This window comes from Microtus oregoni, unplaced genomic scaffold (assembly GCF_018167655.1).
Source record: "Microtus oregoni isolate MIOR12 unplaced genomic scaffold, Mior012 000042F_ref0000377, whole genome shotgun sequence".
NCBI lineage: Eukaryota > Metazoa > Chordata > Mammalia > Rodentia > Cricetidae > Microtus > Microtus oregoni.
The window spans coordinates 17,388,940-17,399,465 of record NW_024543209.1 but is presented as its reverse complement, the minus strand read 5'-3'; positions in this window follow the sequence as shown (position 1 = coordinate 17,399,465).

The following is a 10,526-nucleotide window of genomic DNA, read 5'->3' as shown; positions in this document are numbered from 1 at the left end:
AGTACTGCAGAGTTCCCCAGTCTTCTCAAATGAACTAGTTGGATTTGAATTCTTGCCTGGGGGTTTCTTTCTTGGAGAATCAGAATAAGACAGCCTTCTCCTTTCCCCTCCTTTTCTTCTGGCCATTTACCACGTTCTATGAATTCATCAAAATCATTAGATGAGGGGCTGGAGAGATGGCTCAGTGGTTAAGAGCATTGCCTGCTCTTCCAAAGGTCCTGAGTTCAATTCCCAGCAACCACATGGTGGCTCACAACCATCTGTAATGAGGTCTGGTACCCTCTTCTGGCCTGCAGGCATACAAGCAGACAGAATAATGTATATATAATAAATAAATAAATAAATAAATAAATATAAAAAAAAATCATTAGATGAAACCCCTTTGCCTCAGTCTCTCTTCCCTATGCCAAATCCCATTGCAGCCATCCTTAGCCTGGATCCCTGTAACTGCTTCCTGCCTGCTTCTTCCTTTGGTGGCCTTTGCCTTTGATACGACCCCGCCCTCCAATCCAGTAATCATTTAAATACCCCATCACTCAGCACTTTCCTCTCTAAGCAGCAAATTCTCCTAAAGATAGGGACAGTGATTTCCCCCTTCCCTCATCTCTTTTCTTCTCTCTTTTCCTTCCATTCTCTCTTCCCTCTTCACTTCCCCGGCCCTCTCCCTTTCCTCTTTCTTCCTTTCCTTTTCCCCCTTCCCTTCTCTGTCCTTCCCAGTTGTATTTCTATCCTTTCTCTCATCATAAGGTACAAAATAGAAACTCAACAAATATTTGTTACACAGATGAAGATTAACTTTTGCTTCCTGTCTTGCTCACCTTGATCTGTTTCTGGAGAAAGTTTCTCATTCTTTAAAATCCCAGAAACACATTTGCATTTTAACCTGTGTTTACTCTCTCACTCTAATTAAAAGACTTTCGAAAATAAATACGGAGTGGTGATCTCATTAGTACACAGAAGTTCACCAGGTGGTGGTGAGAGAGGTGCAGGCCAGATTTTGTTTACACATTGATATGGAGCCGGAGAGATGGCTCACTGGTAAGCATGCTTGCTGCTCTTCCAGAGGACATGAATTTGGTTCCCAGCACCAATGTCATATGATTCACAACCTGTAACTCCAGACCAAGGGAGTCTGATGCTCCTGTTTTAGATACCACAGGCACTCACACGTATGTGGCATACATACATGTATATACACACACACACATACACACACAAATAAATATAAACTTTAATGTGAAATTATCCTGTTAAATGGTACAAAAAGAAATCCGGAAAATATTGTAGCTCATAACCTCCGAATTCTTCCTTAAATAGATTCATTGGTTCATTTTTATTTATGTGAATGCATGTGTGCCTGTTTGAATGTACACCACATGTATGGGGGTGATCATGAAAGCCAGCAGAGGGTATTGGTAGCTGGAATTACAGGCAGTTGGGAGCCACCTGATATGGGAGCTGGAACTGAACTAGGGTTCCCTGGAAAAGCAAGATGCACTCTTTCCCATTGTACTATCTCTCCAGTTCATAATCTTGTTTCTTTCTTCTTTCCTTCCTTTCTCTTTTGAATTTTAAAAGACTCCTTGGTCTTATATATTTTTCTCTTGACATATAAAAATTATGTTTATTGTATGAAACATGTTATAGTATAGATATACATTGTGAAATCGTTCAACCAAGCTAATTATTATGTGTACCATCCCCGCATGCTAGTCATCCTGACTTGGTCAGATTATTCCAAACCTATTCTCTTTGCATTTTTACTTATGCATTTATGTATTTTTTTGAATTGTGTGTTAGGGGAGGGTACATGACCTGTAAGAGGGAACTTGCTCTCTTTCTCTACTCTGTGGATTTTGGGACTGAACTCAGGTCCTCGGGATCCGCAGCAAGCACCTTGACTTGCTGAGCTCTCTCACTGGCTTCTACCAGTTTTCAACTATACAGAGCATCATTGTTAAAGCTAGGTATGTTGGCATATGTGATAATTCCAATACTTATTAGGATGAAGCAGGAGCTTGAGGCCAGCCTGGGCTGAAAAGTAAGAATTTAACTCAAATCTCACAACTGACCCCCACAAAGCCCCTTAGATTACTATTAAGTATATTAGATATTGTACATAATCTCCAGAAGGTTCCTTCAGTCTAAACAAGTACTGCATCCTTTGATCAAGGTCTCACTATATGGCCCAAGCTGCCCTGGAACACTCACTGTAATCTCAGTTGGTCTCAAATTTATGATCTTTCTGCTTCAAACTGTTATATGACATGGCCAGTTTACTATAGTTGTGTAGTTTTACTTTCTTGTCAGGACCACCAGCCCGAAAATAATGACATGGAGTCTTATTTTCAATTATGAAAACTTGACCTTTAGCCTAGGTTTGTTTCAACTAACTCTTATAACTTCAATTAACCTATATGTTTTAAACTATATTCTATCATGTGGCTTGTTGCTTCATCTCCGTACCGCACATCCTGTTTCCCCTGTGTCTTGATGGTGAATCCCTCTATCACCTAGACACCAAACAGCATCACCACCATTGTTGCTAGCATGTCTGTTAGTTAGGGAACACACTATGATAACATCTCACTTTTCATAGTATTGCTGACTATGGGAATTGCTGGCATCCATAACTTACAAATAGAGTAACCAGAGCCTAGAGAATAAACTCAACTTGCTAAAAACCGACCGTTGTTTATATAGGGCTGACTATATATCAGGCATCATTCTTTCTTTTCGTTTTAAATATATATATATATATTTTTTTTTTAAAGATTTATTTATTATGTATACAACATTCTGCCTCCATGTATGCCCGCAAGCCAGAAGAGGGCGCCAGATATTGTTACAGATGGTTGTGAGCCACCATATGGTTGCTGGGAATTGAACTCCGGACCTTTGGAAGAGCAGCTAGTGCTCTTAACCACTGAGCCATCTCTCCAGCCCCCTAAATATATATTTATATTTATTTTTAAAGGATGCGTGTGTCTGCATGGCTCTGCACCTGTATGTACAGGTTCTCTCAGAAGCCAGGGGTGTCAGATCCCTGGAACTGGAGTGACAGGCAGATGTGAGCCACCATGTGGGTTCTGGGAATTGATCTGTTCCTACTGGAAGAACAAACTAGTGCTCTTAATCACTGAGCCATCTCTCCAGCCCCCGGGTATCACTCTAAAGAGTTACCACCTCACACTCGTGCTTCCACAGAAGAGTGGTTTGATTTGATTAAATAATCAAAGTACTTAGTATAGAATAAAAAGGTTTTGAAAAACATAAAATCACATTTTAATTTTGGAGTTAGGAATATCTTGAAAGTAAATGCCTAGATCTTTTTTGATACTATCCAGGCATAAAGCAAAATATTTCATAGACCTACCTGCTTTGGGGCCTCCGCAATGGCATTCAATGCTGTGTGATACAGATTGTCACGGCTCCCTACATTTGTGGGAAGGCAACAGTTTTATTTTCGGTGTCACGGGTAGCTGCAGGCTTCCTGTGGTTTAGTCCCACCGAGACACGGGCTCAGAACTGCCTTGCAAGTGTTTCTTCTCTTTTCTCTCTGATATTGATGTACCCGTCACACCAAAGCAGGACCATGATTAATCTCAATGTGCAAATGTTCCCGACTGAAGCTGGGTGCTAGAATTTGCTTCATTCTATACAGTCTGCTTTAATTTTGATTAATTGCCATCAGGAATAATAACTCCCTGGGGCAGATCATTAGGAAGGTACAGAATCGATTAGCTTCAGCCTCAGAATGTGTAGAAAGCAGTCTTCACTGATGAAATGGCCACAGCTGTCCTTTAAGGTACATGTCTGAGGGACATACAAGAGCATTTCAGCTAGGTTGCTGAGCCAAGTATAATCCACTTAGAATGCTTTTTTTTTTTTTCACAAATATGTTTGTTGGCTTTCCCATTTGTCTCCTTTTTTCTTCTTAATAGATTTTCCAAATTCCACCACATGAATCAGTGACCATAGTTGGTGTTGATGGATCGTAGCAGAGGCAGGCTTCCAATATGTTAGGAAATACATGTCCTTAAAGTGGCAGGAACCATAAGGCCTTGATGTATAGGAAAGGATTCATTAGTGTGGATGCTGTTTGGAGTTAGAGTGTTTGTTTAGCTTGTATAAGACCCTGTGTCAGATCCTCTCCATCCCAAAAAGGAAAATGAAGAGCAAGGGAAGAAGGAAAGAAGAAAAGGAGGGCCTTGCATGTGGCTTCTTAAATTGTGGAAAACTCCATATCTTCAATGACATTTCCACATTTCAAGCATTAATGTGGTTAGCTGACACCACATTGAACAAGTACAGAAACAGGGACGTTTCTGTCACCATAGGAAGGTCCCTCTTGCACAACACTGGGTGGAATATCTTCGTGTTGCTCTTCCTTAGTTGATTCATTTTCTTGTCAGATAATATCAGTACTTAACCTTCGTAGGATGTAACATTTCAGGAAAACTTTTGAAGATAGAGTTGTATGTTCTTTATGTCCAGGACCAGAAATATATGTCATCGACTCAGTTCTTTTCCATTTACCTTTAATACTTTTAATACATCTTTCTGAGAAGGAGGAAGGGAACGGCAGACAGGACTTAGGTTACCTGCTGACCCCTACTGAAGGCCACTGCCTGAGCTCTGGCTGCTTCACTCTGTGGTATTGCAGCTGCCTCTTCCTTGCAGGAAATGCTCTCCTTTCTTGGATAAAGGTCACCCTGTCCAATATACTCAAGTCTGTAACAGTCAGGAAAAGCCTTTTGTGCCTTTCTAGAACGGTTCTAGTTAAGGCAAGAGATACCGTAGTAATACACCTCCATTGCTCCGTGCCTAGAGACAGCAGCTGTTGGCCACTCGTGGTGAACATATTTAGACAGACCACAGGCATATTTAAGCATCCTTCTGCATATGCCCCTCACTCTACCTAGAACACCCTTTTAAATTATTCTTAGAGAATGCCGTACATGCATACAATGAAATATGATCATATTCACCCTCGGTTTTCCACCCCAAGCTTAGCTGAAATCCCACCTACCACATCACCTCCCAGTTTCATTATTTCTTCTTCTTCTTCTTCTTCTTCTTCTTCTTCTTCTTCTTCTTCTTCTTCTCCTCCTCCTCCTCCTCCTCCTCCTCCTCCTCCTCCTCCTCCTTCTTCCTCTTCTCTTCATTCTCCATAACCCTCTATGTTCACTTAGGTCTGCTCACATGTGCACAGTTGTGGGGCCATCCCCTGGCAAGTGGGAAACCTATCAGGGGCCACATTCTCAAAGAAGAATCAGTCTCCCTCCTGCAGCTACCAACTGCCAAGAGTTAGCTCCTCATTAAGGCATGAGCCTCCAGAACTTTCCTCCATCCATGCTGAAAGTTTGGGTCTTTGATCTTCTGCAGGTCCTAGGCAGGTAACCATAGCTGTTGGGAGCTGAGGAGTGCAATAGCCATGTCATAGCCTCTGACTTTGACATTGTTTCCATGCCCTGCTTCCTGATACTCCCTGAAGCCTTGTGTGGGGGGGGTGGGGGGGGTGGGGGCTTGTTAAAGTGCCAAACACTCACAATCCCCTATTATCTGGGGTACTGTCACACCTCCATGTCACATTCATGATCATGACATGCGGCCTAGTCTAGGAAGCCTTGTAAGTTCTATCCCTCTCCTTTGGGGGCCATTCTGGGTCCTGATGCATCTTGGGCTCGTTCCTTCATAACTGCTGTTACAATTTCTATATAACTTTTTAGTTTTCATTGCCTCTGTTAGACTGTGAGGTTGCTGATGGGAAAGTTTCTGTCCTTTCTGTATGCCCGCTGATCAAGTTCACTGTACCTGAAGCCTTCCTTCACCATATCCTCACTTTGGAAATGTGATGAAAACGCTAAATCTAGACAAATTACCTTAATTCTGCAAATGATTTTAAAGATTTCAGGGATACTCTAAATGTATTTGTAGGCTTTAAGACCTATGGTTAAAAAAAAAAAAGCCCCCATCAGGTCCTATATGTAATCACAATTGTCACTGAGCAAATGTAGTTGGTCAAAATGCAGCAATTGCTGCCTGAGCATCCCATATGATCTACCCCACTAATTTCTTGTAACTACTCAGTGAAACAGATCTACAGTTGTATCACTCTCACAGACAAGGAAACTGAGGAACGGCATCTATGTCACTTGCTTCGGCCTATCCTGGGCCTCCCTTTTAGCTACAGAACTACATTGTTAAACCTCTCTATGCTACTATACACACTACTCCACCTGAATGTCCATGGAACGACCCGCCTTACTAACGCAAGGAAGCACGGTGGGCACTGCCGTAAATGAATGGGGTTAACATCCTTCCCAAAAGAAAGAGGCTTATCAATGTAAGGATGGTAAGTGCTTGGCCCTTTTTTCAGTGGAGTGGATAACCCATGCTAGAGACTCTATCCAACCTTCTTTAACTTTAAGGGTAAAGGCATAAAGACAGAGCATTTAGTGAATATTTTTGTATATCCCTGATATTGAGTTTGATGGGTCCTAAACAGACCACATTGTACAGCAGTGTCATTAAACCTTGAGATATTATTGAATTTAAAAAAAAGATTTATTTTAAATTGTGTTTGTGTGTATGTGTGTGGGTGTCCTGGTTAGTGTTTTGCCAACTTGATAAAAGACAGAGTCATTTGAGAAAAAGTAATTTTAATTGAGGTAATGTCTCCACCATTGACCCTTGGGCAGATTGGGGGGGGCATTGATTAATAATTGACACTGTAAACTGTGTCACCCTTTGGTCAGTGGTCCTGGAGTATATAAGAAAGCAGGCATTCCTCTGGTGGTCTCTGCATTTACTGGTGCTGCTTTAGATTGCTTGAGCTGGTATCCCAAATGGTTGTAAGCCAATCACTATGGGCACTAGAAACCAAAACTCAAGTCCTGTGCAAAAGCAGGGCCTGTTCTCTGTTGCTGAGCATCTTCTCATCTAGGAACAGAGCTGAATGTTGAGTCCTAAATTCTCCCTGGGGAAGGACCGGATGGGAAGCGACAGCTGTTCTGGTCTCTGAAGAGGGCAGTAGGAAGCCAGTGTATAAAACTTCACTCTTCTCTCCTGGTGACAACTACCAGGGCAAGCCTTCCTGCTGGGATGGAGCAGGTTAGTAGCTGTGAGCAGGTGAAGTCTTTTCCTTTTTGTTCCTTAAGACAAACCTTTCAAGTCCTTGGTGATAAGGGAACTTTACAATTACACTTAGATTTGAATATGGCCTCCACTCTGCTTTCTAAATGGTGGGGAGGAAAGAGAGAACACAGAGGGAGAGACATCAGTGTGATTATCACACAGCCATCATCACAGAGACTCATTCCTGATAGGGTCTCTCAGACGGTGCGGTTTAAAGTTCTGGCTGGTAGTGATTCAAAGGTTTTGAATCAGGCGTTTGAATGAGGGACAGCTCTGTCAGGAAGATGTCTCTTGCCTTAGGAAACTTAAACCTACTTGAAGAGAAAAATAAAATCCAATGTTAGCAATTTTGATGTCATCCTTGAGCAACGTCGTCCGTGAAGCCTGGAAACAAGAGAACACAATTTATCATCATTCATCTTCTGGAGTCTTAAGATATTTTATGTTTATGTACATTGGTGTTTTGCCATGGGGGTCGAGTCCCCTGAAACTGGACTTCCAGACAGGTGTGAGCTGCCATGTGGGTGCTGGGAATTGAACCTGGACCCTCTGGAAGAGCAGTCAGTTAGTGCTCCTAACCACTGAGCCATCTCTCCAGCCCCCTAAGGTCAATTTGACTTGTATCCTGCAAGAGATATCACCAGGTCATCTCTAAATCACATCTAGTCTGTGTGTAGGAGTGACTGAGTTCTGCACAGAACTAGTGTCGAAGCATACATGGAGGATCTGACTGTACCTGTCTGGGGAAAAGACAGATGTCAAGATCAGCCTTGGGAACCATGAAAAGGTGACACTAGTGGTCCCTAACTTTGCATCCTTAGTGGTCAACATAATTGCAATTCTTGTCTCAAGTTGCTTGCGATCACTCTTCTGCTAGCCCTTTTTGATTGCCTTCTCCCTTACCCAGTTCACTGCTCTAGATATCTTGCTTCCTCTGCACCACTATACTTATGATTACATGATTTATGATTAAACAGCTAGGTAATATAGGACCTTAAACGCGAAATATTTCCGAGAAACTTCATCCCATTTGTTTATCATTTAAAATTTTTATTTTGTACGTATGCTGTATATGTGTGTACATGCTTGTGTGTGTATGTGAGGTATGTGTGTGTTTGTGTGTGTGTGTTTATGTGTGTGTGTGTGTGTGTGTTTATGTGTGTGTGTAGGCCAAAGGTTGATGCTAGTGCCGTTTTCTATCCCTCTCTGCCTTAGTTTCTGAGACGAGGTAACTCACTGAATCGGGAACTGTCCGTTTAGCTGGCTGACTGGTGAGTCCCAGGGGTGCTCCTGCCTTTGTCTCCACAGAACTGGGATTACAGGCATCAGTTTCTTACGTGGGTGCTGGGGATCTGAACCCAGGCCTCCATGCTTTGCAGCAAGCCCTTATTAACTGAGCTGAGCCATCTCACGGGTCTTGTTTTTCTTCCCACTCCATGCATCTTCCTTTCTTCTTTCTTTCCTTTCTTTTTGGAGATAAGATTCCCTTTGCATTCATAATCCCCCGTCTCAGCCTCCCAAATTGTGAAATATATCATACGCTGTCACGGTCAGTTCACTCTTTGTTTGTTTTAACCTAGAAAATATTTTCATGTGTTATATGAGCAGGAAATTTATGAATAGTTGCTTGGGGATTAAATTCTCTTCTCTAATATTACCATGCTGTCTTAGTTACGTTTCCTGTTGCTGTGTGAAAGCACCATGATCAAGATCAGCTTGGAGAGGAAAGTGTTTATTTTATCTTATTCTTCCAGGTAACAGTCCACCACTGAGGGGAATCAGGGTAGGAACTCAAGCAGGGTAGGGACTTGGAAGCAGGAACCGATGCAGTGGGCCCCGTTGTGGTCGGAGTGATGCTTGCTGTCTTGTTTGCCATGGCTTTGCTCTGTCTCCTTTCTTACAGAACCCAGGACCACCAGCTTAGGGATGGCAACACTCAGCATGAGTTGGGGCCTCCTCCATAAATCATTAATCAAGAAACTGCACCACGGGCTTGGGCATAGGTCAAGCAAGGTCTTTTCCTTCAGGAGACCCTACAACCAGCGGAGGCATCTTCTCAATTGAGGTTCTTGTTTCCACAAAGACTCTGGCTTGTGTCAAGTTTACATAAAATCAGCAGCACACGTGTGTATTCCTTATAACTAAGCTACAGCCACAGAACTGTATCTTAAGCCGCAACCTTCATAGAATTCTTTAGTTGGAACAGAGTAATTTTCTGTCACAGATCATCACGAGGTGTCTTAGTCAAAACAGTTTTCCACTGGGCTGCAATCATGGAGACTGTAATTATCAAGCCTTATAATTTGTTAAAATTTTTCTTCATTTTCTTTCAGAGTCTTTTTTCATTGGCTGCATTTCCGCATTCTAAATTCCCATCTCTTTCTGTTAAAAAACAAAACTGTAGACAGATAATAGAGTATATTTGCGTCACATTTGTTTGTTGATTTGATTTCTTAATGATCTCTTTGTTCCTTCGTTTCTATTGCAAGGGTTAGCCTGTTTCACCAACCAACATGCAAATTTTTTCTAGAGGCCGGCCTCTCTAGTCCCATAGCAAAAGAATTTTGATCTTGTATAAAGCATTTGCATCTTGATGAAGGCCTCCTGCCAACGAAGAGGCTGCACCTGGATGCAAATCCAGGCAGACTTTGCTCAGAGGTGAGCTCCAGAGGGGGAGGGATCATCTGTGTGGTGTTAACATTATTTCAAGACTGTAACCTGGTACTGAAAACAGGACTTGGGGAAGCCTTGATTTTTTTTTTTTTGTGGGGGGGGGGGCGGTTCCTGTCATGAAGATCTGCACTAGTGTGTAGCCATTGGATGTTGGTAGTCAAGTGCATACTGTCAGCCTAATCTGTCAATCATCTGGCCTTGCCCTCTTCCATTCGGAGAGGTTAACAGGTTCCCTGAAGGCTCAGTGGCATCAGAGTAAACTTGAGCAAAATATGCATGAGAATTGTGTATCTCAGCAGTAACCATGGACTTACTGGAGTAGTGGTGCTCCACCTTCCTAATCTTGGGATCCTTTAATACAGTTCCTCATAACATGTTGATCCCCAACCATAAGATCATTTCTTTGCTGCTTCATGATAGTAATTTTGCTACTGTTATGAATTGTAATGTAAATATCTGCTATGCAGGATATCTGATATACGATTCCTCAGGATCGCAACCCACAAGTTGAGAACCCATGTAACTGGAGTCTTAAGGGCACAGAGACGTTACCTGCATCAAATTCATCTTTGCTTGCTCTGGGGTTCACCATCTAGAGAAGATTGTCCTGGAAATAGTTTGGCTTGAATGGGAGGCTGGAGCCTCTGTTTCTTTTTCACCCATTGAAATAGGGCTCTTTAGGATGTAAACCAGCACAATTTCATGAGGAAGAA